The sequence below is a fragment of the Lissotriton vulgaris genome, chromosome 3_1 (genome assembly GCF_964263255.1).
Source record: "Lissotriton vulgaris chromosome 3_1, aLisVul1.2, whole genome shotgun sequence".
Lineage (NCBI taxonomy): Eukaryota > Metazoa > Chordata > Amphibia > Caudata > Salamandridae > Lissotriton > Lissotriton vulgaris.
This window is the reverse complement of record NC_141689.1, coordinates 744,373,648-744,399,602: the sequence shown is the minus strand read 5'-3', so window position 1 is coordinate 744,399,602 and position 25,955 is coordinate 744,373,648.

Genomic DNA, 25,955 nt, shown 5'->3' with positions numbered 1-25,955 from the left:
TGCTCTCATACTGAGCCAAATGCAAAACCACCTCAATGCGCAGCCATTTTCAGGATTAATCTGCCCGGAGTGAGCCTGGATTTTCTACTTTCGTTCTTTCTGAAAAATGTAAAACCCTTAAAGTGAGTCATCAAGCTTTTTATTCATAAGAATGATGAGTGCTAGAAAGAAGATCAAGAGCAGTAAGCATGTCGTCCAACGAAACGCCGCAAGCAGAGACACAGTTTTAATGCATTTACTTGGATGCTATCACGCATCCATTTACAACGTACGTTATGGTATATAGTTTTGTTATACTGTGTTAAGTTATGTAGATTTATATAGTGCACTAATCACCCAAGAGGGTATCCTGGTGCTTGGGCAGGTGTGCAGGTGATTGTTTCCCACAGTGTTATTGGAAGAGACAGGTCTTCAGCTTTTTGTGGGACTCCGGAAGCGAGGAGGCGGCTCTAATGTGCTGATACAGGTCCTTCCATGCTTTAGGTGGGATGCAGAGGAACAAGCTACCTCCTGCTTTGCTTTTACGGATGCTGGGGAATGTGTGTAAGTAAGATTTGTGCAGAACATAGATATTTGCCAGGCTGGTGAAGTTGTAAGTGGCGGTTAAGGTATTCAAGTCTTTTGTTGAGTAGAGCTTTGTATGGGTAAATGAAAAGTTTGAATTGGCTCTGTTTTTGAATGGGGAGCCAATGAAGCTTTCTGAGGTGGGTGTGATATGGGTGCAGTGTGGAAGGTCAAGTATGAGCATTGTGATCGCGTTTTGGATGGTCTGGTGTCTGTGTAGGAGTTGTGTGGTGATTCCGGCATAGAGAGTGCTACCTTAGTCCAGTCTGCTGGTGATGAGTGCTTGCGTGATGGTCTGTCTGGTGTCCTGTGAAAGTCATTTGAAGATCTTTTGTAGCATGTGAAGGGTGTGGAAGCAGGAGGTTCTCACTTCATTGACTTACACCATCATGTTGAGCTTGTCATCTAGGGTGATACCTTGCATGGTCAGTGGGTGAGTATGTTAGTTTTAGCACAGAAAGACACCAGGTGGAGTCCCATCGGGAGGACTTATTAAGGAAGACCAGTACTTCTATTTTGTCGTCTTTAAGCAGTTGGCTCACATCCAGTCTGCTACCATGCTCATACAATTGGTGAAGCTGGTTCTGGTTGTTTTTTCTGTCGAGCAGAGGATGAGTTTGGTGTCATCGGCTTAGGATATGACGGTGATGTCTTGTGATCAGATGATGTTGGTGAGCGGTGGCATGTGTATGTTGAAAAGGGTAAGGCTGAGGGACGATACCTGTCAGACTCCAAATATCAGGTTCTTGGTCTCTGATGTGAAGGGTGGCAGCCTGAATCCTTAAGGCTCTTCCCATAAGGAAGGAGCATACCATTTGATCCTTATATGCCAATCTCATTTCGTCTTCTGGTGTGGGTGTTGTGGAAGACCGTGTTCAAAGTCATGGAGAGGTTTAGCAGGACGTAGGCCGCAGTGTCTCCTTGGTCCAGGATGGTCTGAATGTCATTTGCGGCCACAATGAATGCAGAGTCCTTGCTATGGGTCTTTATGAAACCGGATTGGGTGTTGTCTAGGAGGTGGTGAAGGTCAAGGTGGGTTGTGAGTTGCTTGCTGATGGCCTTCTCAAAACCTTCAGCTGGATAGGGGAGCAGGGAGATGGGTCGGAAGTTGCTCAGTTTATTCGGGTCAGCTAGAGGCTTCTTCTTGAGGAGGGCGTTGATTTCTGCAAGTTTCTATTCATTCGGGAAAGTGGCAGATGTGATGAAGGTGTTGATGTGGGTCAAGGTGGTGCTGATTAGTTATGTTCTGAGTTTATAAATGTGGTGGGGGCATGACATTGTCAGAGACCCTACCCCTTTCTCAACCACACTGCAAAGGGGGCCTGCTGGCACACTACTGGTTGCGGATGAAGTCCCCTTGGCTGCTGAGGGTCGTTGGGAGGAAAGAAACCCTATTGTTGCTACAAGTAAGTCCCCCACAGCGGGATTGCTGAGACATCATCGGAGGCTCTATCCCCTTTCTCTGCAAAGGGGCCTCCTGGCACATTAAAGGATCCACAGTGGGATTGATGAGATGAGGGGTGGGCGAGCCAGCAAACTCTGCTCCGTCTGCTGGTTGGTGACGTTTTTTTTCAAACTCCATGTTCCAAGTGGAGCGCTGAAGGCAAAATTATACCAACCACTCCTACTTATTTTCTGTTAATAGCATCTGAATGCAGTCTTGTAGTTTGTTCTGTCAATTTTGTGTATGGTTTTCCATTTTCTTTCTAGCTGTTTGCAGTGATGTTTGGTGTCTCGGAGATCTTCTGTATACCAGCTGGCCTGCTTGTTGAATCTTCTTGGCTTTGGGTGTGCTAGATGTGGGTGAGTCCACTCAATTCTTGAGCCAGTTGCTAAAGTTGTTGATGTCCTTGTCAAGGCTGTCAGCGGGACTAGGTTGATATGTGCCCAGGGCACTGAAGCAGTCTGTTTGCGAGATTTTGCACCAGCTAAAGCTTGGAATGCTGAGGTGTGTTGATTTTGAAATGGATAATAGAGTGGTTGGTCCATGTGAGCAGTGTGGTGGAGGTGTATTTGATGCCGTTGCTGGGGGCGAAGGTGGGATCCAGTGTGTGTTCAGTGACATGTATTGGTCCTGGGATAAGCTGGGAGTCAAATGTTGCCCAGGCATCCAAGGACTGCTGTGGAGCAGGGGGCATTTCTATCTTTCAGGTGGTAGTAGAGTTTAAAGATGAGTATGTAGGCTCTGGAGTCGATAATGAGTGGGCCAACAAAGTATGTGATGAGGCTGAAGAAGGTTGTGCATGGTCCAGGTGGTCGGTAGGTGAGGGTTCTGTTGATAGAGAAGTTTTCTAAGATTTGCAGCTTAAGGTGCAGATGTTCCAAGAATGGGGTGGCATTATTTGTGTATGTTATACATTTGATGGAGTCCTTAAAGGTGATTGGGAGTCCTCCTCCTGGCTTGTGAAGGCAGTCCTGTTAAGAGATGTTGTAGCCATGTGGGATTGCCATAGTGATGTCGGAAGCTGGTTTGTGGTTAAGACAGGTTTCTGTGATGAAGAGGATGTCTGGGGTGTCACTGCTCCTCAGGTCGCAAATTTTGGTTGTGGGGCTCTTGCTGAGCGGTTGTGTGTTGAGAAACATTCTTGCGAGTGGGTGATATCGTGGCTGTTTGCGGTGGTGTTTGGTGGTGGTGTTGATTGCATTTTTCGTACTTGAGTGGCGAGTCTGTTGTTTGGAGGTGTTGAGTGCATTCTTAGTGCTTGCATGGAGTGTGTGGATAAGTGGCTGCAGAAGAAATGGCAGTGGGTGCAGGTGAAAGCTCCTACTATGGTGTGAGACTTGGCAACATTTGATGGAATGGTGTCTGGTGGTCGAGCGACCTAAGGATTGCTTTGTAGTATCGCTGGTTGTTGTATGAGGGTTTCTGGCACTGGACACAGTCCAGGCACGGATGGAGACAGACAAGCTTTGTTTTTGCACACCCTTGCTTAGACGCGCAGTGGCCACTATTAAGTTGATCCTGGGATGGTGGAGGGGTATGTAGGGGTGATGGGCAGCATTGGTATTTGCAGAAAGAAGAGGCAAGAAAGCATTAGGAGCAGGTAAGAATAGGTGGGAGGCAAGAAATGCATGAAAGGTGGACTGCAGGGAATGCAACAGAGCCTGAAAGGGTGGAAAGATGCACAAGCTGAAAAGGCACAACAGGCACAAAAACAATGATAAAAAGAGCTAAGGATTAGATAGAGAAAAAAAGAGCTGGTGAGAGGTAAAAGTGGAAAAGACACGAGAAGTGTAAGGAGGAGAAGCTAAAAAAGGGAGGGAAAGAGAAGAAGAGAAGCTGAAGCAGGAGCCTCTGCCAGAGGCAGCCGGGTTGCACAGGGCGCAGACTGGTCAGAGGACCACAAACATGTAATTTGGTGGGGGCTGGGCCTAGGTAATTAAACTGAACAACATTTTTATGTAAATATGGATGCTCGATCCAACGCAGCAACAGCTGTCAGAAAATGTTAAGCAGGAGGAAGCACCCACTTATTCATGCAGTAACTAGTTTTTAAGTACACGTTTCAATCACATAGCTGTCCAAAACAAATGGCCCTAATTCAATTCAATGTCATTCCTAAAATGTATTTAAACAGATTGTTGCCCCAGCTAGTTCATCTAATCAATGTATATGTACAACTCTGTGAATTATAAAGCAAACATGTTTCATTCCTCCCACTGGGACTTTATCAAGGCACAATAGAGATATGGTCAAGACATTTGAGGAGCAATATGAGGTATCTGGTATCACAGAGAGCAATCAGTTTATAGCACTAAGTAGTAGTTGAGGAACATATTGTGTGCAGAACCCTAAAGCAAGTTGCTAAGTTGTTCTCAAAGTATGGAAAGTGACTGGGAAGTGACCTGTCATGACCACTGCCTCTCTCTCCTGTGGAGAATGCATGATCTTCTCTGTTCATTAACCTTAAATTCCCTCTTTCACAAGTGCTTGTTAATCAGTCACCAGGTCATAGGATCAGCTTTATCATTAACTTAGCCAGCATGTTTGCCCTTTTATTCTCAAAACTGCAAACTTCTCCATCATTGGAGACTTAAAATTTTATTTCACAAGACAGATGATATCTTTGCATTTCTGACTAAGATCACTGAGAAAGTGGTAAACAAACAGCTCAACAACATTCTGGAAACAAAAACTCTTCTTTATTCTCCCAAATGTGACTTTAAAGCCAAATTTAGCAGAGAATCTGCCATTCTGTTAGTATTTGACAACCTTCGCCTAATTCTTGACCATGGAAGGGTCAGTTGCTCTGACCCTTCTTGACTTGTCAGCAGCCTTTGACACTGCCCCCTCTATTTATTGCCTGTTCAGTAGCACAACTCAGGCATATGCCTCCTGGCTCTTAAATGTCTTCAATTCTTTCTTTCTAACACTGTAGTGTCATGTTACTCCAGTTCTGCTTCCTCACCCAATGCTGTCACTTGTGGTGTTCTTCAGAGCTCGTTGCTTATCCTGAATCTCTTTAATGTTTGTGTTGTGCCTCTTTCCTCACTCTTTGGATCTTTCAGCGTAAACACAATTTACTATGCTGATGATACCCTACTGGTTGTGGCCATTTTCTCCAACCCCTCAGACACTCAGGCCAGTTTACATTCTTACATGCCATCTGTGGCTTTTTGTATAAATACAATATGCCTCCAAGACTGAAACCTGCTATTTAGATATATATCCACCCTCTAGTTCCATCCCTGGTAGTCTGATGCAATGGGCCCCATCCCTGCTGCCTCTAAAGTAGCAAAACACCCAGGTATCTTTCTTAATCATAAATCCTTCTGGATCATAACCTCTCCTGGTCCAAGCAGGTGAATCATATCTTTTCATGCTGCTTTTCTATTCTTAGAATGCTGTGACAATCCTTCATATGGCTTCCTTTGTCCATCTATATACCTGTCATTCAGGTTTATACTAATGGATATCAACACCAACAATACTGTGGCATGCAAATATTGAGTACAGAATATTGATGGGCAAAATATTGAAACATGAGTGCACATAAGGAGGTATAGATTTACTACTTCTGGCCCTATATCATCATACCTTGATGATAAGTATAACACTTAGGTACATTTATATGGAGTGATGTAGACTTACCTCACTGTCAATATTTAATGTTTGATATTCTGTTCTTGATATTTTGTCCCATCGAAATTGTTGATTCAATATTTGGCACACTTTCACTCAGGCCCTTCTTAGATATTGCTTAGACTACAGTAATGTCCTTAATGTTGCAATTGCCAAGCAATTTATGCATAAACTTCAGAACACCTATAACTCTGGAGCCAGGCTCATTTCTAATCTTCCCACATGATCTCACATCGTTCAGCACCTCATGACCCTTCACTGGTTTCCCAAAACACAAATGGGTGTGGTTTAAAACTATTTCCTATAGTTACAAAGCCATATTGAAAGCTGGGCCTTCCTTAAACTTATTTGCAAACATTCCTCCCTCTTTCTACACTTCATGGTACTTTGGCTAGCAAAGTTCCTCCAAATGAAACTTGTCAGACAAGGTGGCAGATCCTTCCCCTTCTTAGAGGCCAAACACTGGATCTCATTCCTCTTCCTCTTTGTCAAATCAATGACCTCCCTACCTTTAGGATTCTCTGACATCCTGCCTATTCCAGACCTGAAAATCCCTCTGTGCTCTCACTATCATGATCTTGAGTCTCAGCACCATGATGCCCTTGTGAGCAGTGGTCTATATATAAATAACTAAATGTGGTAGTTTACATGAGAGGAACAAGATAATGAGAATCTCTCCCAGCTGAAACAAAAAAAGCTTGAACAATATTTGATAAAAACCTACAAGTAAGCTAAGAAACAGCATTTAAAATACAAGACAAGTTTGCACTGTCAAGAAATTCCTCTACAATGACTGCTTTCTCTCTGTAAATATTCTCAAACAAAACTCTGCAAAATCTACAATTAACTATTATCCCTTAATACTGAGTCAAAATCCTTCAATTCAAGCCCTAAAGCATTGATGCAAAACACTGACTTCTTTTGTTACTTAGATAATCTAAACTATTGTCAGAATCACCAACTGCTCCCTCTTGTCAACAGCTTAGTTCCACCAGCTGCTTCCATTGCGATCTCCATTCTTTTGACCTAATTTGAGCGAAAGATGTCTTCAAAAGAGTATCAAATAAGAGAATATTTGGATCATTGCTAGATGAATAGCCTCCAAGTCTCATAAAAGTGAATATTGCATTCTTAGTAGATGGTATTGCCTGTATTGTTAACGCTTCCCTTACACACTAACTCATCCATGGTCTTACCTCTATTCAAAACCAATCCTAAACTTGTACACTCTAATCCATTACTGACTCCCAGTCTTGAGGGCGGCGGTGTCAAATGGTTGTAGTGCTTTTGAAGAAGGATTGGTTCATACACCTTGACCAATGGGGAGGGGTTTAAGGAGAAAGGATTGAGTGCTTCTTGAGTACTGGTAGGCCTCTGAATTTTAAAATTTCTCACTCCGGAAAAAGGGTAAAGAAGATTGAAGTGCTTTGTGAGTGAGGCAGGCAATTTTAAGTTGGGCTTTCACCTCTATAAAAAGCTATCAAAGGGAGATTAGTATAGGGGTGATGTAGTCATATTTCTTATGCCAGGTCACAAAATGGGCTGCAGCAACCAGCAAATCAATGTAACTACCATCTTTATGCCATATCCAAAATCAGCCCTCTCTTAACAATCCAACACAGAAAACTACTGATCCAAGCTGCTATCCTATCTAGACTACATTAGCACATTGAAATATACCTAAATGTTCCACACAGAGCTATTAGAAACTACAACATTTACAGAGTTGAGTCATACTGATCATCTTTGTTCGAAAACAACCACTTTTCAGCTTTCACATAAAAACTCTCCTGCCTAACCATTGGACCATTGAACTTATCTAGTAAGCCATCAATGCAAACTCACTCAGCTATCTATTAAACCTCTTCAAGGTCCATCAAACATCAATTACCCAGCGATCCACCTCCAAGCAAAACATTTTCATCTCAAAAGGGACTGCAACAAGGTTCAGAAGCAAATTTTGAAAGTTGCCAGGAGAGGTTTTGGAAAATCCTACTGAAAGAACTCAAGACATTGAATAACTTCACATGCTTCAAAAACTAATTGAAACAAATACCTCTCTCTGCAACCAGTAAAATCCAATTATATCCAATCAAATCTTCACTCAAAACCACCTGAATCCTTCATACCATCTCCTGCTTAATGGAGCTTTGGATTTTGACCATGTGATCTCTCCAACCATCCACAAGAAATGTACTTTCAACTGGATTAAGAGTCATTCACATCTGCCTTCTCCTCCTACATCTCATTATGTCATGTCTCAATGCACTTTGCCCTCCTCTCCAACATCTCCATTCTCTACCTCTTTTCTAGTTTAATGACCTTTCTTCCTTTTAGCAGGAATTCCCAATCCTACTTGTGCTTCACTTTTCCAAACTAGAATGTTGTATCTTTCATCAATATGAGGTTGAATATTTTCTGTCAAAACAACACGGATCACTGACACAAACATTCTTCAATACACCTTGGTGTGTGTGTGCGTATATATATTACCTACTGGCGATAGCCAGTAGGTATATATAGTTAGGATTTTTTCTCTATGGAACTTTTGAAAATTCTATGCCTAATAACTTTGGCGTTTGTGGACGGAATTGGCTGAAATTTTCAGGAAAATGGCACATTTTGTTTCTGAGCAGCTCCTGGAAATTTGGGGGGGGGTCGTCAAGGGGGGGCCGAGAAAAAAGGGGGGTCCCAAAATGCGTTTTTCCCATGTTAATTTCCATAGGGCGGTTGGCCTCACTTTTAGCCCGAACGGCTGAATGGATTTCCACGAAACTTGGCAAAATTGTAGGGACTGTTAGCCCGATGTGCCTTTGCTAGGTCTCAATATATGTGCTTCAGTGGATTTTGAGAAATTAACGTTTAAAACAAGATATATATCTGTAACAGCGCTCCGGGTAGCGCTCCGGTTCGCGAACTTTTCGCGTATCAGAACTTTGCGAAGCGAAGCTGATTGGCTCTCCGGTGTCTGTCAACATTCTAAACAGTCCGGAGCGGCCGCCATCTTGTCTCTCGGTAGGATCGAGAGACAAAAGGAGACCAAAACAAAGGGGGAAATGAAGGAAAGAGGGCAAGGTAGACCCCTTCTGACCCCATAGGATTGATGAGGGGGATATTATAAAACCACGCGGGGCCAAAAAAAAAAAAAAATCTGATTTTTTTGCCGTAGAGACGCATCTTGGTACGCGAACCGGGCAGCTAACCGGGCAGCTAACCGGGAAGCTAACCGGCAGTGTAACGGGAGTCTGAGGAGGAGCTGATTGGCTGTTATCATTGTAAACAGTCTGGAGCGGCCGCCATCTTGTCTCTCTGTGGGATCGAGAGACAAGAGGTGGAAAAAAAAAAGGTGTAAATGAATGAAAGGGGTAAGGCAGACCCCTCCTGAACCCCTAGGATTGATGAGGGGGCTATTAAAGTTCCCTGCGGGGCAAAAGAAAAAAAAAATTGCGATTTTTTGCGGTAAAGGTGCTTCCTGGTACGTTAACCGGGCAGCTAACCGGCAGCGTAACGGGAGTCCGACATATTGTGTTTTTTGAACGTTTGTGATATGTGCACGTGTGGATTTTGTCTAATTAAGGTCAATAAAAATATATATATATCTTTAAGCGTGTTCTGGCGCGCCTACGTTTTGGGTTTGGTTTGCGCTGCAGAGACGATACGTCACGGTTATGCGATGCATCATGAGGCGTCTCACGGGCTACGTGATACGTCACTTAATAAAGAATATATTTTACAGCTATAGATATTAGCTTTTAAAAAACCAATGAAATTCACAGAAAAAACCATAGGTTATAGACCATATATAGTTAGGAATTTGCATTTACAAAACCTTGAAAATTCACTGAAAAAACCATAGGTTATAGACCATATATAGTTATGGATTAGCATTTAAAAAACCTTATTTTATTTGCACAAAACCATTGAAATTCCATATATAGTTAGTTGCACTAACTATATATCGCGGACCCGCAATCCACTGCTAATGATGTCACATATTACATCATTCATGACATGGTCAGTGACATCACTGATGACATCACTGATGACATCTCAAATGACATCACTGATGACATCACTGATGACATCACTGATGACAACACCCAGTGACAGTGGTGAAGGTAGGGGTCGGGGCTTGAAGTGACGGATTGCACCACTCTGCAAAAGCGCCCCCTGGCACGTTTGCAGAGGGGGAACTAATTCTCCTTGTAAAGAGGCCACACCCCTTTTTACACCCGTCTGCAATGCAGCCACCTGGCGCATACCGGGGTTTCCTGGTAGGCTAGCTGGCCCCCAGGGACCCCCAGTATTCAAGGGGATTTAGCTCCCCCTCTGGAAAACCTACCAGGGGGCTGCATTGCAGAGAGCTGTAAAGAGGCCACGCACCTTTTTACATCTCTCTGCAACGCAGCCCACTGGCGCATACTGGAGGTTCCTGGTGGGCTAGTTGGCCCCCAGGGACCCCCAGTATTGAAGGGGATTTAGTTCCAACTCTGGAAACGTGCCAGGGGCTGCATTGCAGAGAGGTGTAATGAGGCCATACCCCTTTTTACACCTCTCTGGAATGCAGCCCCCTGGCGCATACTGGAGGTTCCTGGTGGGCTAGTTGGGCCCCAGGGACCCCCAGTATGCAAGGGGACTTAATCCCCCAACTTAGAATAGGTTACGGGGCGCGTTTGCACAGTGGTGAAGGTAGGGGGCAGGGCTTGAGGTGATATGTGTGCAAACATGCCCTGTGGCGCGTTGTAAGTTGGGTAATTAATTCCTCTTCAATCCAGAGGTCCCCTAGGGATGGAGCTGCATTGCAGTGTGTTGTAAAAAGGGGGCGCGGCCTCTGAACACCTCTGCAACGCAGCTCCCTGGCGCATGCTGGAGGTACCTAGAGCTACCTCAGGCCCATCCCCCTTCCTTCACTATTGAGCAAAATATTCCTCTAAAATCAGCCGAACTACGAATTCCGATTTACTCACCTGGTATAATGAGAAACCTCAGTGCTGCATGTTTGAGCCCAGTAGTAAATCTAAGCGTACTTACCAGTAACTTGTATTTCCTTCCATAGGAATCTATTGTGTGGTTTTCACCAGAAAAGTTTCTAAGTGTCTATTTTTGAAATGTAAAAATATTCCTCTAAAATCAGCCGAACTACGAATTCCGATTTACTCAACTGTTACCAGGAGAGACCTCAGTGCTGCATCTTTCAGCCCACTACTGATCCTGAAAAGTAATTCTAACCATACTTACAATAACTTGAATTTCCTTCCGTAGGCTAACATTGACTGGTTTGACTTGGAAATTCTTCTAAGTGTGAAGTTTTGGAGCTTTAAAAAATTCCTCTAAAATCAGCTGAACTACGAATTCCGATTTACTGACCTGTTATCTGGAGAGACCTCAGTGCTGCATCTTTTAGCCCACTACTGATCCTCAAAAGTAATTCTAACCATACTTACAGTAACTTGAATTTCCTTCTATAGGCTAACATTGACTGGTTTAATTTGGAAATTCTTCGAAGTGTGGAGTTTCGGAACTTTAAAATATTCACGAGTTCTGATTTACTCACCTGTTATCAGGAGAGAACTCAGACTTTCAAATAGCTGGTAACCCACTGGAGAAGTAGTTTAAACAACAACTGACAAAGTGATACAGATGTTCACACAGTTTAGTCACTATCCAATATATTTAGTGAGACACTTTAAATTAGTCAAGTAAACAGTCAATCACACTGCTACTAAATCCTCCATCCAGATATTTATATTTCTATATCCACTCATTCTTCAATGCAAATTGCTACGTATGTAATACATAATAACGAAGCAAACCACATTCAATGGATCATGTCATCGGTGATGTCATCAGTGATGTCATTTGAGATGTCATCAGTGATGTCACTGAACATGTCATAAATGATGTAATATGTGACATCATCAGCAGTGGATTGCGGGCGCGCAAGATATAGTTACTACAACTAACTATATCAGAGGATTTTCAATGGTTGTGTACGAGTGAAATGTCCAGCTAACTATATAACACCCCTAAAACCTACTTTTTTTTTGAATTTATAAGGTTTTTTAAATTTTATTTCTAACTATATCAGGCCTGAAACCTAAGGTTTTGTTTTTTCAGTGAAAAAAAAAAAAATATATATATATGTATATATATATATATATATATATATATATATATATATATATATAAAACATATTTAAACTTTACAGAAACATACAGTCACTGGATGATGTCATCAGTGATGTCACTAGCCATGTCATGAATGATGTAACACATGATGTCATCAGCAGTGCATTGCAGGGGTATGAGTTATAATTAGTGCAACTAACTATAACAGTCAAATTTCTCTTGTTTTTGTAGGAGTGAAATGTCCAACTTACTATAATGTCCCTGAAATCTCTGTTTTTTTAGTGAATTACAAAGGTTTTTTAAATGCAAGTTTCTAACTATAAAGTCCCTGAAACCTATGTTTTTTTTCTAATAATTTCTAAGGCTTTTAAAATTCTAATTTCTAACCATGACTACAGATGTAGGATATGTGTACAAAGAGGAAAAAAGGTGCAGAAAGAAGCAAATGAAATGCAGAAGGAGGCAACAGAAGTCCTAAAAGATGAAGAAAGGTACAGAAAGAAGCAAGAGATATGCAGAAGGTACAAACAGAGGTGCAGAAAGAAGCCTTGTTACAAAGTCATCCTTTGCCCTGGGCACCCCCCAACTTTTTTGTTTGCTGACTGGTACTGGTGGTAACTGACTCTGACTGACCTTGGGCTCTGCCTAACCAGGGCCGGAGGCAGTGCTATGCTGAAAGACCCTTAAGATACAGTGAAAATGCTTACATATACTACGGTACATTATGAGTTGGGGTACCCCTGTGATTGGCATGACCTCCCCTGTAAGGCCTTAGTGCAGAATAGGGCAGGAGGATCAAAGCGACCTCAAAGTCCCTAGCATGTAATTGGACATGGCAGTTTAGAAACCAGCAGCCCTTCTCTGCACTTGCATGTGTACACTGCTGAGCCTGAGATCAGTTTAAATCTAGCCCTGTGTGTGCAGAAAGAGGCAATAAAGGTACAGAAAGAAGCAACAGAGGTACAGAAAGAGGGAAGAGGGGTGCAGAAAGAGGCAAGAGAAGTCCAGAAGGAAGCAACTGAGATTCAGAAAGAGGCAAGTGAAGGGTAGAAAGAGGCAAGAGAGTTACAGAAATAGACAAAAGAGGTGCACATAGAGGGAACAGGGGTGAACACAGTGGCAAAATAAGTACAGAAAGAACCAACAGAAGTGCAGAAAGAGGCAAGATGGGTGCAGAAAGCGCAAGAGAGGAGAAGAAAGAGGCAAGAGAGATGCACACAGAGGCACAATGGGTAAAGAAATTTGCAAGAGAGGTGCAGAAAGAAGCAAGAAAAGTGCAACAAGAAGCAACAGTGGTACAGAAAGGCAAGAGGGGTGCAGAAAGAAGCAAGAGAAATACAAAAAGAAGGAACAGACGTGCAGAAAGAGGCAAGAGGGGTACAGACAGAACCAATAGAGGTGCATAAAGAGGCAAGAGGGTTACAGAAAGAGGCAAGTGAAGTGCAGAGCAAAGCAAAAGAGGTACAGAAAGAACCAACAGAGGTACACAAATAGACAAGAGGGGTGCAGCAAGGATTAGGAGATGTGTACAAAGAGGCAAGAGGGGTACATAAAGAGGCAGGATGGGTGCAGAAAAAAGAAAGAAAACTGCAGTAAGAAGCAACTGAAATGGCACGAAGGGTGCAGAAAGAAGGACAAGAGAGGTGCAGAAAGAAGCAACAGAGGTACAAAAAGGGGCATGAGTGGTACTGAAAGAGGGAAGAGAGGAATAGAAAGGGACAAGGTAGTTGCACAAAGAGGGAAGAGGGGTACCGAAATAGGCAAAAGTAAGTATGGACGAAATTTGCGAATTCGCAATCCGCAAAATTCATGCGAATTTGCGGATTTTTGTTTTTTTCTGTGTTCGCGGGGTTTTTTGCGTGTTTGAGGGTTTTTTTGCGTGTTCGCGGGGCTTTTTGCGTGTTCGCGGGCCGTTTGCATGGCGAAGTTACCCATGCGGTCGTGTATGGGCACAGCACCCTCTGGTTCACCACTGCCACCCTCTGGTTCATCACTGCCACCCTCTGGTTCACCACTGCCACCCTCTGGTTCACCCCTGCCACCCTCTGGTTCACCACTGCCACCCTCTGGTTCACCACTGCCACTCTCTGGTTCACCCCTGCCACCCTCTGGTTCAGCACTGTCACCCTCTGGTTCACCACTGCCACCCTCTGGTTCATCACAGCACCTCTGGTTCAGCACTGTCACCCTCTGGTTCACGACTGCCACCCTCTAGTTCATCACAGCACCTCTGGTTCACCACTGCCACCCTCTGGTTAACCACTGTCACCCTCTGGTTCAGCACTGCCACCCTCTGGTTCACCACTGCCACCCTCTGGTTCATCACTGCCACCCTCTGGTTCACCACTGCCACCCTCTGGTTCACCCCTGCCACCCTCTGGTTCACCACTGCCACCCTCTGGTTCAGCACTGCCACTCTCTGGTTCACCCCTGTCACCCTCTGGTTCAGCACTGTCACCCTCTGGTTCACCACTGCCGCCCTCTGGTTCACAACTGTCACCCTCTAGTTCATCACAGCACCTCTGGTTCAGCACTGCCACCCTCTGGTTAACCACTGTCACCCTCTGGTTCAGCACTGCCACCCTCTGGTTCACCACTGCCACTCTCTGGTTCACCACTGCCACCTCTGGTTCACCCATGCCACCCTCTGGTTCACCACTGCCACCCTGTGGTTCACCCCTGCCACCATCTGGTTTATCACTGCCACCCTCTGGTTCACACCTGCCACCCTCTGGTTCACCCTTGCCACCCTCTGGTTCAGCACCGCCACCCTCTGGTTCAGCACTGTCACCCTCTAGTTCACCCCTTCCACCCACTGGTTCATCACTGTCACCCTCTGGTTCATCACTGCCACCCTCTGGTTCACCACTGCCACCCTCTACCGATACCTTTTGTGACGCAGCGGCAGCACAAAAGATGCACCATGGTGCTGGGTATTAACAACGTGACAATTCTGGGAGATGCGTCACGTTGCAAAGCCCTGCGCCATCAGGAGGCGTTCCGGCGCAGGTGAGGGCGTTCCTGCACAGGAACGCCTCCTAAAAGTGGCTGAGTGAAATCTACAAGATTTCACTCAGTCACTTTTAGGCCAATGCTGCGTCAAAACCCTGCGCCTGCTTGAAGCAGGTGCAAGGCTTCATGCAGCATTGGGGAGATAGGGCCCCCAGAGCATTGCTGGAGCTGCGTCGCAAGCGTGATGCAGCTCCAGCAATGCGCTGCTTTTACGGCACAGATGGGTGACGCATCTGTGCCATTTTTGCCACATGGTGCGCCGCATTGTAAATGTGGCGCACCATGGGTGGCGGAGCTGCGGCGCACAATAACTGGCGCATCCCGGGGGATGCACCAGTTATTGTAAATCTGCCCCTATACATTGAGCCAACGAGGGAAAGTACTCCAGTTGAGTAGAGGTATTGCACAAAAAGGTGGCATCTTCATGGACAAACACGCAAGGCGGGATTCATTCTGCCACCTGTTAGACTAGTTTTTTGTGCCCTTCTGCCCTCTGTTAGACTAGTTTTTCCCTTGTTTTTCTGCCCTTCTGCCCCCTGTTAGACTCGTTTTTTTCTGCCCTTCTGCCCTCTGTTAGACTCGTTTTTGTGCCTTTCTGCCCCGTTAGACCCGTTTTTTGTGCCCTTCTGCCCTCTGTTAGACTCGTTTTTCCCTTGTTTTTCTGCCCTTCTGTCCTCTGTTAGACTGGTTTTTTGTGCCCTTCTGCCCTCTGTTAGACTCGTTTTTCCCTTGTTTTTCTGCCCTTCTGCCCTTTGTTAGACTGCGTTTTGTGCCTTTCTGCCCTATGCATCACTACATCATCACACAGCGCTACCCCAGCATCACTCAGCACCACCACATTATCACTCAGCACCACCACATTATCACTCAGCACCACCACAGCACCACTCAGCACCACCACAGCATCACTGAGCATCGCTACAGCATCACTCAGCACCACCACAGCACCAATCAGCACCACCACAGCACCACTCGGTGCCACCACAGCATCACTCAGCACCAACACAGCATCACTCAGCACTGCCACATTATCACTCAGCACCACCACAGCACCACTCAGCACCACCACAGCATCACTCAACACCACCACAGCACCACTCAGCACCACCCCAGCATCACTCAGCACCATCCCAGTATCACTCAGCACCACCACAGCACCACTCAGCATCACCACAGCACCACTCAGCACCACCACAGCACCACTCAGCTCCACCCCAGCATCAATATGCACTGTTATTCAACAACAACTGGTTCAAATATGTTCTCTCAACTGTTTCAAAGTTTATTACAAATGTCACAAAAAGATGTTAATATTTCACTTCTGTTCTTTTCGTCACAATAAAATACACTGAACATAATCTTCACAAAAGTTATTTACAAAAGTTTAAGCTATTTCCATTATAAATTAAAATCACTTTTATTTAAGTATTAATTATTTAAAAATATTAAAAGCCATTGTAATTTGTAATATCAATACAGCTAAGTCGCATAAATACAAAACATGTTTCATTACAAATGCTATAGGTGTCACATTTGCGAAAGTTATAACTATTGGCATTGTAAATGACAAAGCTATTAATTTAGCTATTTTCAAAACCAACACATAAATAAAACAAATTGTCTTTTACAAGACCAATAGCTCAAACTTTCCTAATGCAAGACCTATTGCATTGCAAATGCTTGTTTTTATATCTGTTAGTGCTTCCTGTTGAGTTTTAATTTTCGTGACTGGCGCCTCATTGCCTACTTGTAACTATTCTCTGACCCTGCTTCAAGGGTCAGAGCAGGGTCAGAGAATAGTTGCAAGTAGGCAACGAGGCGCCAGGAAGTACTTACAGGCTTACAGCAGCAGGTGCCCAAGTTGAAGTGAATTTCTTTGTAACCCTTTTGTAAAAGGTTACAAAAAATTAGCTTCAACTTTTGCACCTGCTGCAGTAACCCTGTAAGTGCATGGCTGAAAAATCGCCCCTGCTGATTCGCGGATTTTACTGCGATTTCGCGAGATTCGCGGATCGCGAAATCCGCAAATTCCGCGAGCGGAACGAATTTTCAGCCCATGCTTAGGCAAAAGGGGTGCATAAAGAAACAAGTGAGGTGCGGAAAGAGGCAGGAGAACTGTTGAAAGAGGAAAGAGCGATGAAGAACGGGACTAGAGAACTGCAGAAAGAGGCAAGAGAGTTGCAGAAAGAGGCAAGTGAGGTGCAGAAGGAGGCAAGAGAACTGCAGAAAGAGGCAAGAGAGTTGCAGAAACGGAACAGGTGGGCAGACTAAAGCAAGAGAGGTGCAGAAAGAGGGGAGAGGGTTGCAGAAAGAGGCAAGAGGGGTGCAGAAAAAAGCAACAGAAGTGAAGAAAGAAGCAAGAGACGTGCAGAAACAAGCAAGGGAAGTGCAGAAAGAGGTAATAGAATTGCTGAAAGAAGCAACAGAGGTGTAGAAAGAAGCAAGCGAAGTGCAGAACGAGGTAAGTGAGGTGCAGAAAGCGGTAAGAGAGGTACAGAAAATGACAAGAGAACTGCAGAAAGAGGCAAGAGGGATGCAAAAAAGGAAGAAGGGTGCAGAAAGAAACAAAAGAAGTGCAGAAAGAAGGAACAGAGGTGCAAAAAGAGGGAAGAGGGGAGCAGAAAGAGGCACAAGGGGTGCAGAAAGAAGCAAGAGATGTGCAGAAAGAAACAAAAGAAGGGCAGAAAACAGGAACAGAGGTGCAGAAAGAGGCAAGGGGATACAGGAAGAAGCAAGAGAGTTGTAGAAAGAAACAAAAGAAGTACAGAAAGAAGGAAGGCAAAGAGGTGCAGAGAGAGTCAAGAAAGGTACAGAAAGAGGGAACAGGGGTGCAGAAAGTAAGGGTTGGCGAAATTTGCTGAATTGCATTGCGCAAATCTCTGCGAAACGGTAAAAAATCTCTGCGAACATGCATAAATTCCCCGTACACGCAGAATTGCTTGTTCGCAATGCTTTTTTCCTGTTCCCAATCGCTGTTTGCGTGCTCGGGGGGAAATATCTTACAAGCACGCATTTTGAGAACGCGAACAAGCAAACAATTTCATGAAGTCGCGAAACACAGAATTTTGGGCAATTTCGCGTTCTCCGTGGAACGTTAAATTACTAGAATTCTGCAAATTCGGCGAGCGGAACGGAATTTACCACCCAGGCCTAGCAGAAAGAGGCAAAGAGGGGTACAAAAAGAAGCAAACAAAAGTACACAAAGAAGCAACAGAGGTGGAGAAAAAGGGAAGAGGGATGGAAAAAGAGGCAAGAGGGGTGCAGAAAGAAGCAAGAAAGTTGCAGAAAGAAATTAAAAAGAAGTGCAGAAAGAAGGAACAGAGATGCAGAAAGAGGCAAGAGGGGAGGAGGAAGAGGGGTGCAGAAAGAGGGACAAGGGTTACAGAAAGAAGGAACATAGGTGCAGAAAGAGGAATGAGGGGTGGAAAAGGAGGCAAGAGAAGTCTAGAAAGAAGCAACAGAGATGCAAAAAGGGGGAGCAGGGGTGGAGAAAGTGGAAAGAGGGATGCAGAAGGAAGCAAGAGAGGTGCAGAAAGAAAGAAAGGAAGAGCAGAAGGAAGGAACAGGGGTGCAGAAAGATGGAAGATGGTTGCCGAAAGAAGCAGGAGAGATACAGAAAGAGGCAAGAGTAGTACAGAAAGATGCAACAGGGTTGTAGAAAGAGGCAAGAGAGGTGCAAAAAGAGGGAAGAGGGGTGCAGAGAGAGGCATGAGTGGTGCACAAAGAAGCAAGAGAGGTACAGTAAGAGGGAGGTGGGATGGAGAAAGAGACAAGAGAGGTGCAGAAAGAAGCAACGGAGATGCAGAAAGAGGGAAGATGGGATGGAGAAAGAGGCAAGAGGGGTGCTGAAAGAAGCAGGTGAGATGCAGAAAGTAACAAAAGAAGTACAGAAAGAAGGAACAAAGATGCAGAAAGAGGCAAGAGGAGTGCAGAAAGAGAAGAGGGGTGCAGAAAGAGGCACAAGGTGTGCAGAAAGAAGCAAGAAAGGTACAAAAAGATGCAAGATAAGTGCAAAAAGAGGAAAGACAGGTGCGGAAAGAAGCAACAGAGGTGCAGAAAGAGACAAGAGAACTGTAGAAACAGGCTTGGTTAGCAAGGTACGATGACAGGGAAAACAAATGTTGCGGACCCTGGATCCGATGCGAACTCAGGATAGAGTTCCAATATACCTTGCCATGAGTGTCCGAGGCATTTCAGGCGCAGCTACTGATGAGGGCGGACCCTTGACGAGGCCAACAGTTCTCCAAAGGATCTATCCAGCTCGGAGCCCCCTCGCGGTGCGAGGCAGGTGAGCGGGACGGTGTGGATGGTTGTGGCGATCCGGGATCTGATGCAGCTCACGGGGCGAGGTGCCGTTCAGGCCTTCGGGGCGTACTACTTCTTAGCACACCAGTTCGCACCTGTAGATCTGTGTGGGGCGTCGCGTTCTCGGGCAGACGGGTGCAGCACAGGGCCTTCGGTACCACAGTACGGAAGGCTTTCTTGAGTTGCGGCACGGCCTTGGTATGCAGGAGGGCAAAGCGAGACAGTCAAGTACGTTACGACGTACGGACCGTCCGAGGCTATCAGATGCGCTCCGTGCAGTTTCCGGCGGGAGAAGATGAGAGGCGCACAGCATGCTCCGTAGCAGGCGAGGTGACAGGAGAGCGGACGGCCCGGAACTGAAGCGGAGAGCGACTCGAGCTTGAGCGGGGCTCTCTGTGGCGGGGCGACCAGGCTCCGAGCTGTCAAGACCTTGGAGGGCGAAGGCACCCGAGTCAAAACTCTGGCGAGGGAATAAGAACTAAAGGCCCAACAGCAAACAGGCACAGGCAGAATAGAACTCAATGGTCCTGGGGTTCCGTTCAGGGGGCAAGCTCGTGATCAAGCCCTTAGAGATAGTTTTAGGCACAAGTCTTCAAGGTCCTTTCTGGTCTTTTCCTCTCCGTCCTCAGCAAGGCACCACTGCAGGTTTCCTTCTCCTCAGCTTCTCTTGGTCCTTCTAGTCGGGCAGAGGTTCGTCGTGGTCAAAACTGGATCTAATTTCTTAGGAGCAGGGCTCCTACCTTTATACTCGGTTTCTTTTGTCTTGGCAGGCCAGGGGGCCTGAGCCTGGTTCAACCCGGTTTTGGAGTACTCTGTTGACAGGACGCTGCCGTCTTCATTCAGGGTGCAGGGCAGGGACATTAGAGGTAGGAGGTGGAGGTGGAGCCAGCATTGTGGTGGTGGAGCACAACCCTATTCAGAGTCAAGGACTACTCCGCCCACCCATCCTGGTGTAAGCACTCTATTCACCACCTGGTCACCCCGACTGTCCCCGGGAATTCCCCAGCCCTGTCACTCACACAAACCCAGACAACAGATACACATCCTGGCAGAGGCTGGCTGAAATAGTCAGGCGAGAAAATGCTAACTTTCTAAAAGTAGCAGTTGCAAACACAGGATATTAAAATAAACCTTGCTAAAGAAAGTATTTTACTATTCTGAGTTCAGGCATACCAAACTCGACACGCCACCGTGTTCCCTGAGCCGGCCGGGACTATAGCGTGTAATAGTTCCAGCCGCTCACCTCGGCCTAAGAGAACAGGCAGCCCTTTAATAGTGAAGAACAAAAAAGGCTGCAATTCACTACTAGGACATGCCACACACATAAGGCTTGTCCTAACTTACGCATACAATGCACCCTGCCCTTGGGCCTACCATAGGGGTGGCTGATATGAAGGTTAGGGAAGGTTTAGGGACTGGCAAGGGTGGGCACTTGTACAGTCAGCGTGACAGTACCAGACTATTCGCAGGGTCTGCAATGGCGGACCCGAGACATCTTTTACTAGGCCGCTTCGGTGGGTGGCGCAACCAGCGCTGCAGGCCCACTAGGGCATTTGTATCTACAAGCCCCGGCACTCCTGGTGCACGTTACTGGGGACTGACAGTAAACCAAATAAGCCAATCATGGAAATCAATTACGGATACACTTTATATAGGGAGCACTTGCACTGCGGCACGGGTTGGCCGTGGCGCAGTGCCCTGAGCATCGAACAGCAAAAACATCTGAGGCACATCAGCAAAAAGTGGAAGAGAGACTCACGCCAATATGCCAGGTCTATCATGGTGTTACCGGTTTTTCTCTGAGTGTAATATCCAGTTGGATGCATCTACTTAGAAATTGCTTTAAATAATATAAAACTTGCTTTGGAAAAAAAGAGCGCACTTCAAAACCTCTTTTTACAGTGAATCAAAAAAAGAATATGTAGTGTAAGGCCTCAACTAAATATACCTGCTGCAAAATAGGCAATCTTTTGGTGCTGAAAAATGTATTACTCAGTGGGGGGTGGAATAAAAGACACTGCATTGTGGTTCATATGTAAAAGGTACTTTTTTGTGGTACTCCGCTGTAGAATGGATTGTGCTGTGGCACTCAGGTGGAAGATAAATTGTAGTGCCGTATTCTGGTCTGAAATATACCACTTTAGTTAATCCGAGTTGGATTTCTGGAGGTATCCCTTGTCCTGCGCTGAGTCATTGCCTGTGACTCACCTGTAGCATGGATTGCAGTAAGAAGTACTGGCAGTTTTGCTGGACATCGACTTGAGCAATATGCACCCAGTGTACCATTTGCCATCAACTTTGGCACTGCACGTATATCGTAACACAACACATTAATACGGTTTACTGAATGCAGTGTGGCGCACTGACTGCTGCTCTGTGTCTAGACCAACACAAGCTGGCTTCAACACTGCACTCGGACTGTAATACTGTGCACTGACTGTGGCATTGCATACTGTAGAACGATTGTAGCACTGCACGCTGAATGTAACACTGCACATAGACCAGCAATTTCTGGTGACTTTGACAGTGCAGACTGACTGTAGTGGTGCTTACTGGCAGCACAGCTGCACACTGCATTTGGCATTGTACATGAGATGTAGCACTGTATGTTGGTTGTAGCACTGCATGCTGTACCGCAGTAAAATGATTTGTGGCACTGAACTGTACCTGGGACACTGCATCTTGCTTCTTGCACTGCATGTTAGCAGCATTATAGTGAATCAATGCACACTGCCTGCAACACAGTTTGCTGTTTGAGACACTGTTCACTGCCTGTGGCACTGTTAACTGAATGTAATATTTGCCACTGACTGACGCACTGCATGTTGGTGTAGCAAGTGCCCGTTCCATAACATTGCAGATTGACTGACGCCTTGTGCCTAACAGTGCAGACTGACTACCATTGCACACTTCCAGCAGCACTGCACACTTTGTAGGTCACATTCACTAGACGTTCACACTGTCTGTGTCGTTGCACACTGAATGCATGCTGTGTTACAGAGATGTGTGTAACGCTTCATTTTCAATACTAACTTGTGCAGCAAGGCCATGGGGGAGAGTGAATGTCCCGGGAGAGAGTGAAGGTCACAGGAGAGAGTGCAGCAAGGCCATGGGGTAGAGTGAAGGTCCCAGGAGAGAGAGTGCAGAAGGGCCAGGGGGAGGGTCCGGGTGTAGAGTGCGAGCCCCGGGGAGTGTGCAGCAAGGCCATGGGGGAGAGTGAAGGTCCCAGAAGAGAGTGCAGCAAGGCCATGGGGGAGAGTAAAGGTCCCAGAGAGAGTGAAGGTCACAGGAGAGAGTGCAGCAAGGCCATGGGGTAGAGTGAAGGTCCCAGGAGAGAGAGTGCAGAAGTGCCAGGGAGAGGGTCCGGGTGTAGAGTGCGAGCCCCGGGGAGTGTGCAGCAAGGCCATGGGGGAGAGTGAAGGTCCTAGGAGAGAGTGCAGCAAGGCCATGGGGGAGAGTGCAGGTCTCAGAGAGAGGTCAGCAGGGCCAGGGGGAGGGTTCGGGTGTAGAGTGTGGAGAGCCCCAAGGAGTGTGCAGCAAGGCCATGGGGGAGAGTGAAGGTTTAAAGAGAGAGGGCAGCAAGGCCATGGGGAGAGTGAAGGTCCCATGAGACAATGCAGCAGTGCTGGGGGAGAGTGAAACTCCCAGGAGAGAGTGCAGCGGGGCCAGGAGCAGGGTCTGGGTGTACAGTGCTGTGAGCCCCACGGTGAGAGTGTTCAGCAAGGCCATGGGGGAGAGTGCAGGTCCCAGGAGAGAATGCAGCAGTGCTGGGGGAGAGTGAAGCTCCCAGGAGAGAGTGCAGCAGTGCTCAGGGAGCGTGGAGGTCCTGCATAGTGCACTGTGAGGCCCAGGAATGTGGGGTGGGTGAAGCAGGGCACTACTGAGGAAAGGGCACAAGGGAAGAGCATGCACCACAGAAAAGAGGAACAGGACAAGAGAGGAGATGACAAACCCAGAGAAGAGAGAACAGAAGGAGGCTGAGAGGAGTGAGGGGTCCTAGGTGTGCTGTAGGACCCCCAGAAGAATAAAGAAGGGCCAGGGGGTTGAGTAAGGATCAGTGAGAGACTCCAACAGAGGACCAGAGTGGAAACGAGTAACAGGGTTGGGGGTAGACTGCAGCTAGAGTTCAGGGGAGGGAGATGCCTTTTGTATCGAATTTTCAATGCGTTCAAAGACAGGGCTCAAATGTCAGGGTATATCTTCTGTCAAATTGTTGCTTATTTTTTAAAATCAAGATTGGTGTTTACTCTTCTTACTCCGACTGTACAGTGGGAGAATTTTGTAAACTGATCCGGGGCAATCTTGCTCAGGTATAGGGAGTGTAAAAGGAAAGGCTGTAGAGTAGTGTTTGTTTCTAGCAGACACCAAAATGAAAATACCTGTCAATAAACTGTACAAATATTTCACAATGTATTTGCAGCAAGGAAAGCACAAGAAAAGCACATTTGTGTTCCTGAACTGTGATGGGAACAAAGATTTTAATTGGATCAAGACACCTTACTTGGTGATGCACAAATGATAAATGCTCACTGAAATCTGTTTTCCACACATTACCATGCGTGCGCTATATACTTTTACCAGTAGAACTGGATGTCTCAAATTTACTAGCCACTTCTACGGGAAATGTGTGGCCTGTAAATGACAGTGTGCTACTACACCAAGCTTTAGTAAATTATTTGTGATGGCTACATACTACTTCCTGGCCACACTGTTGCTGAATAGGGGTTGTTCATTTGTTATACTTGTTTTTTGTGTCAGGTTTGGATTTTTCACAGTTCCACATGATTTCAGTGATGTGACATTGATGGCAGTTCCCAACTTTGAGAATTATTAGAGTGCCGCTGGCAACAAGGTGCAATTCCTTTGATCCTTGGCATCCGAAGTCCAGCTCACAGTTCAGGGAAGTTCCTTTCCCCTAAGGATTAGGCGATATGTCACTCGTTCCTCCCAGTGCCATTACAGCAAGATGTATACCCCCGTAGGAGGGTGTCCCCTCTTCTGCCATCGCTCCCCATGCCCTGCAGGTCCTGAGTAGCAAGGCGCACCTCCGGTGTGTCTGCCCAAACTTATTAGAGTGCCTTGAAGGTCCCTTGAGGCTGTTGCCAGGCCAGGCACTGGGAAGATAGCCCTGATCCTGTGAGGATCAGGGCTCCTGTGAGGAATGACTAGGAGCTGGGGCTCTACATCCAGTGAGTTTACTGTTCAGAAGGGGCTTTTTCGAGATGAAATGTCAGCATGCATTCAGTGCACACTTCGGCACATGTGTATTGCGAACAGGCAGCGTGCCAACTGAGCCCTCTGACCACCCTACTAATGGTATGGGATTGTTATTTATATGAGATCCTTTGCCCTTTGTTTGAAACAGGTATGAGTCCTTGAATGTATATATACTCTAATAAATAGTATGGAAGAATGTTATGTATGTTGGCTTGTATATCACCAAGATATGAACACTGTTCATATTTGCACCTATCGTATGTTGCACCTATCGGAGGTTAACTGGTATTATTCTTTTATGTTTTCTATTATGCAAAGATACATTGTGTGATTTGGAAGATATCAGCTCTTGTCCTGAAGAAGGTGGTGTTTAAGCAGATATACGCACCGAAACGCGTCAATGCTTTTTTTGGTAAAAGGCATGCTATGGACTGTGGTGACATTTGTCATCAATGTTTGTATACGGAAAATGTAATGTCTGACAAATTATTTTGGTCTGCTGTATTTGCCTTAGTTTCCATAGGATAAGAAACAATTCCCTTACCAGTTCTCCCAGGAATGCACTGACTCTAATTTGTGGGTTCGCAGTTGAAAAAGTCAATGGTTCAAAATAAAAGAAAATGTGTTTTATGATTGACACAAAGGGAAACAACTGTGTCATTTTTGTTTTTTGAACCTCTCGGATATATATTGAGCATTATTTGAATTTACCTTACATATATCTTTTAAACAATCAAATCTTTTAAAAAAAAATGGCGCTAGCAAATTTTTCATTTACACCTGTTGACTTTAAGAAAAACTTTGTCACATGCTTTTTACTTTCATCATTTCCTGGACTGAAAGTACAAGTCACAAAAAAGTATGACTTTGCAACTAGCCACAAATCTAATGATAGATGTGCTGCATAAAAAAAGGAACTCAAAAACTGCAAGTAAATTAAATGCCCCAATTATGGCTCACTCTCAGTTCTTAATTTGCATATAAATAAGTGCCCCGGCCCTTAACATGAGGCCAAAGTAGCAGTCACCACCCATTGCCACTTCCACCGCTACCAATCACTGTACCAACACAACTACAAGTGTGACAATTTTGACTATTCTAGATGGCCAACACAATAAGAATGGCTAGGGCTGCAGGTATTAGTTCTATTAATGTATATTGAATTAATAAACAACTGGTATGCTGACCTCTAAATAATAGGCATGGGCGGATTTTGCGGATTGGCAATCTGCGAATTTGCGAATTTGCGAATTCTCGCGGATTTTGCGGATTTTTTTTTGTGTTCGCATGGGTTTCTGCAAGTTCGCGAGGGTTTTGTACAATTTCGCAAATTGCGAATATGTACAAAACCCTCGCGAACTTGCAGAAATCCGTGCGAACACAATGTCTTGATTTATTGAATTTGGCTTGAAAATTAAACCTGTTTAATTTTCAAGCCAAATTCAATAAATCAAGAATTAAGGGAAATATAAACTGTATATATATATTTGTGCTCAATTAGAAGTGATTAACTGAAATTTTAAAAAAACATAAAGAATAAAGATTTAAATCAACAAAACTGTCTTACCATTGAAGGGGCGTGGCTTGGGCGCCGATGGCGATGGTCGCCTGAGAGCTCGGCTCCGGGACTGAGCCCGTGATTATC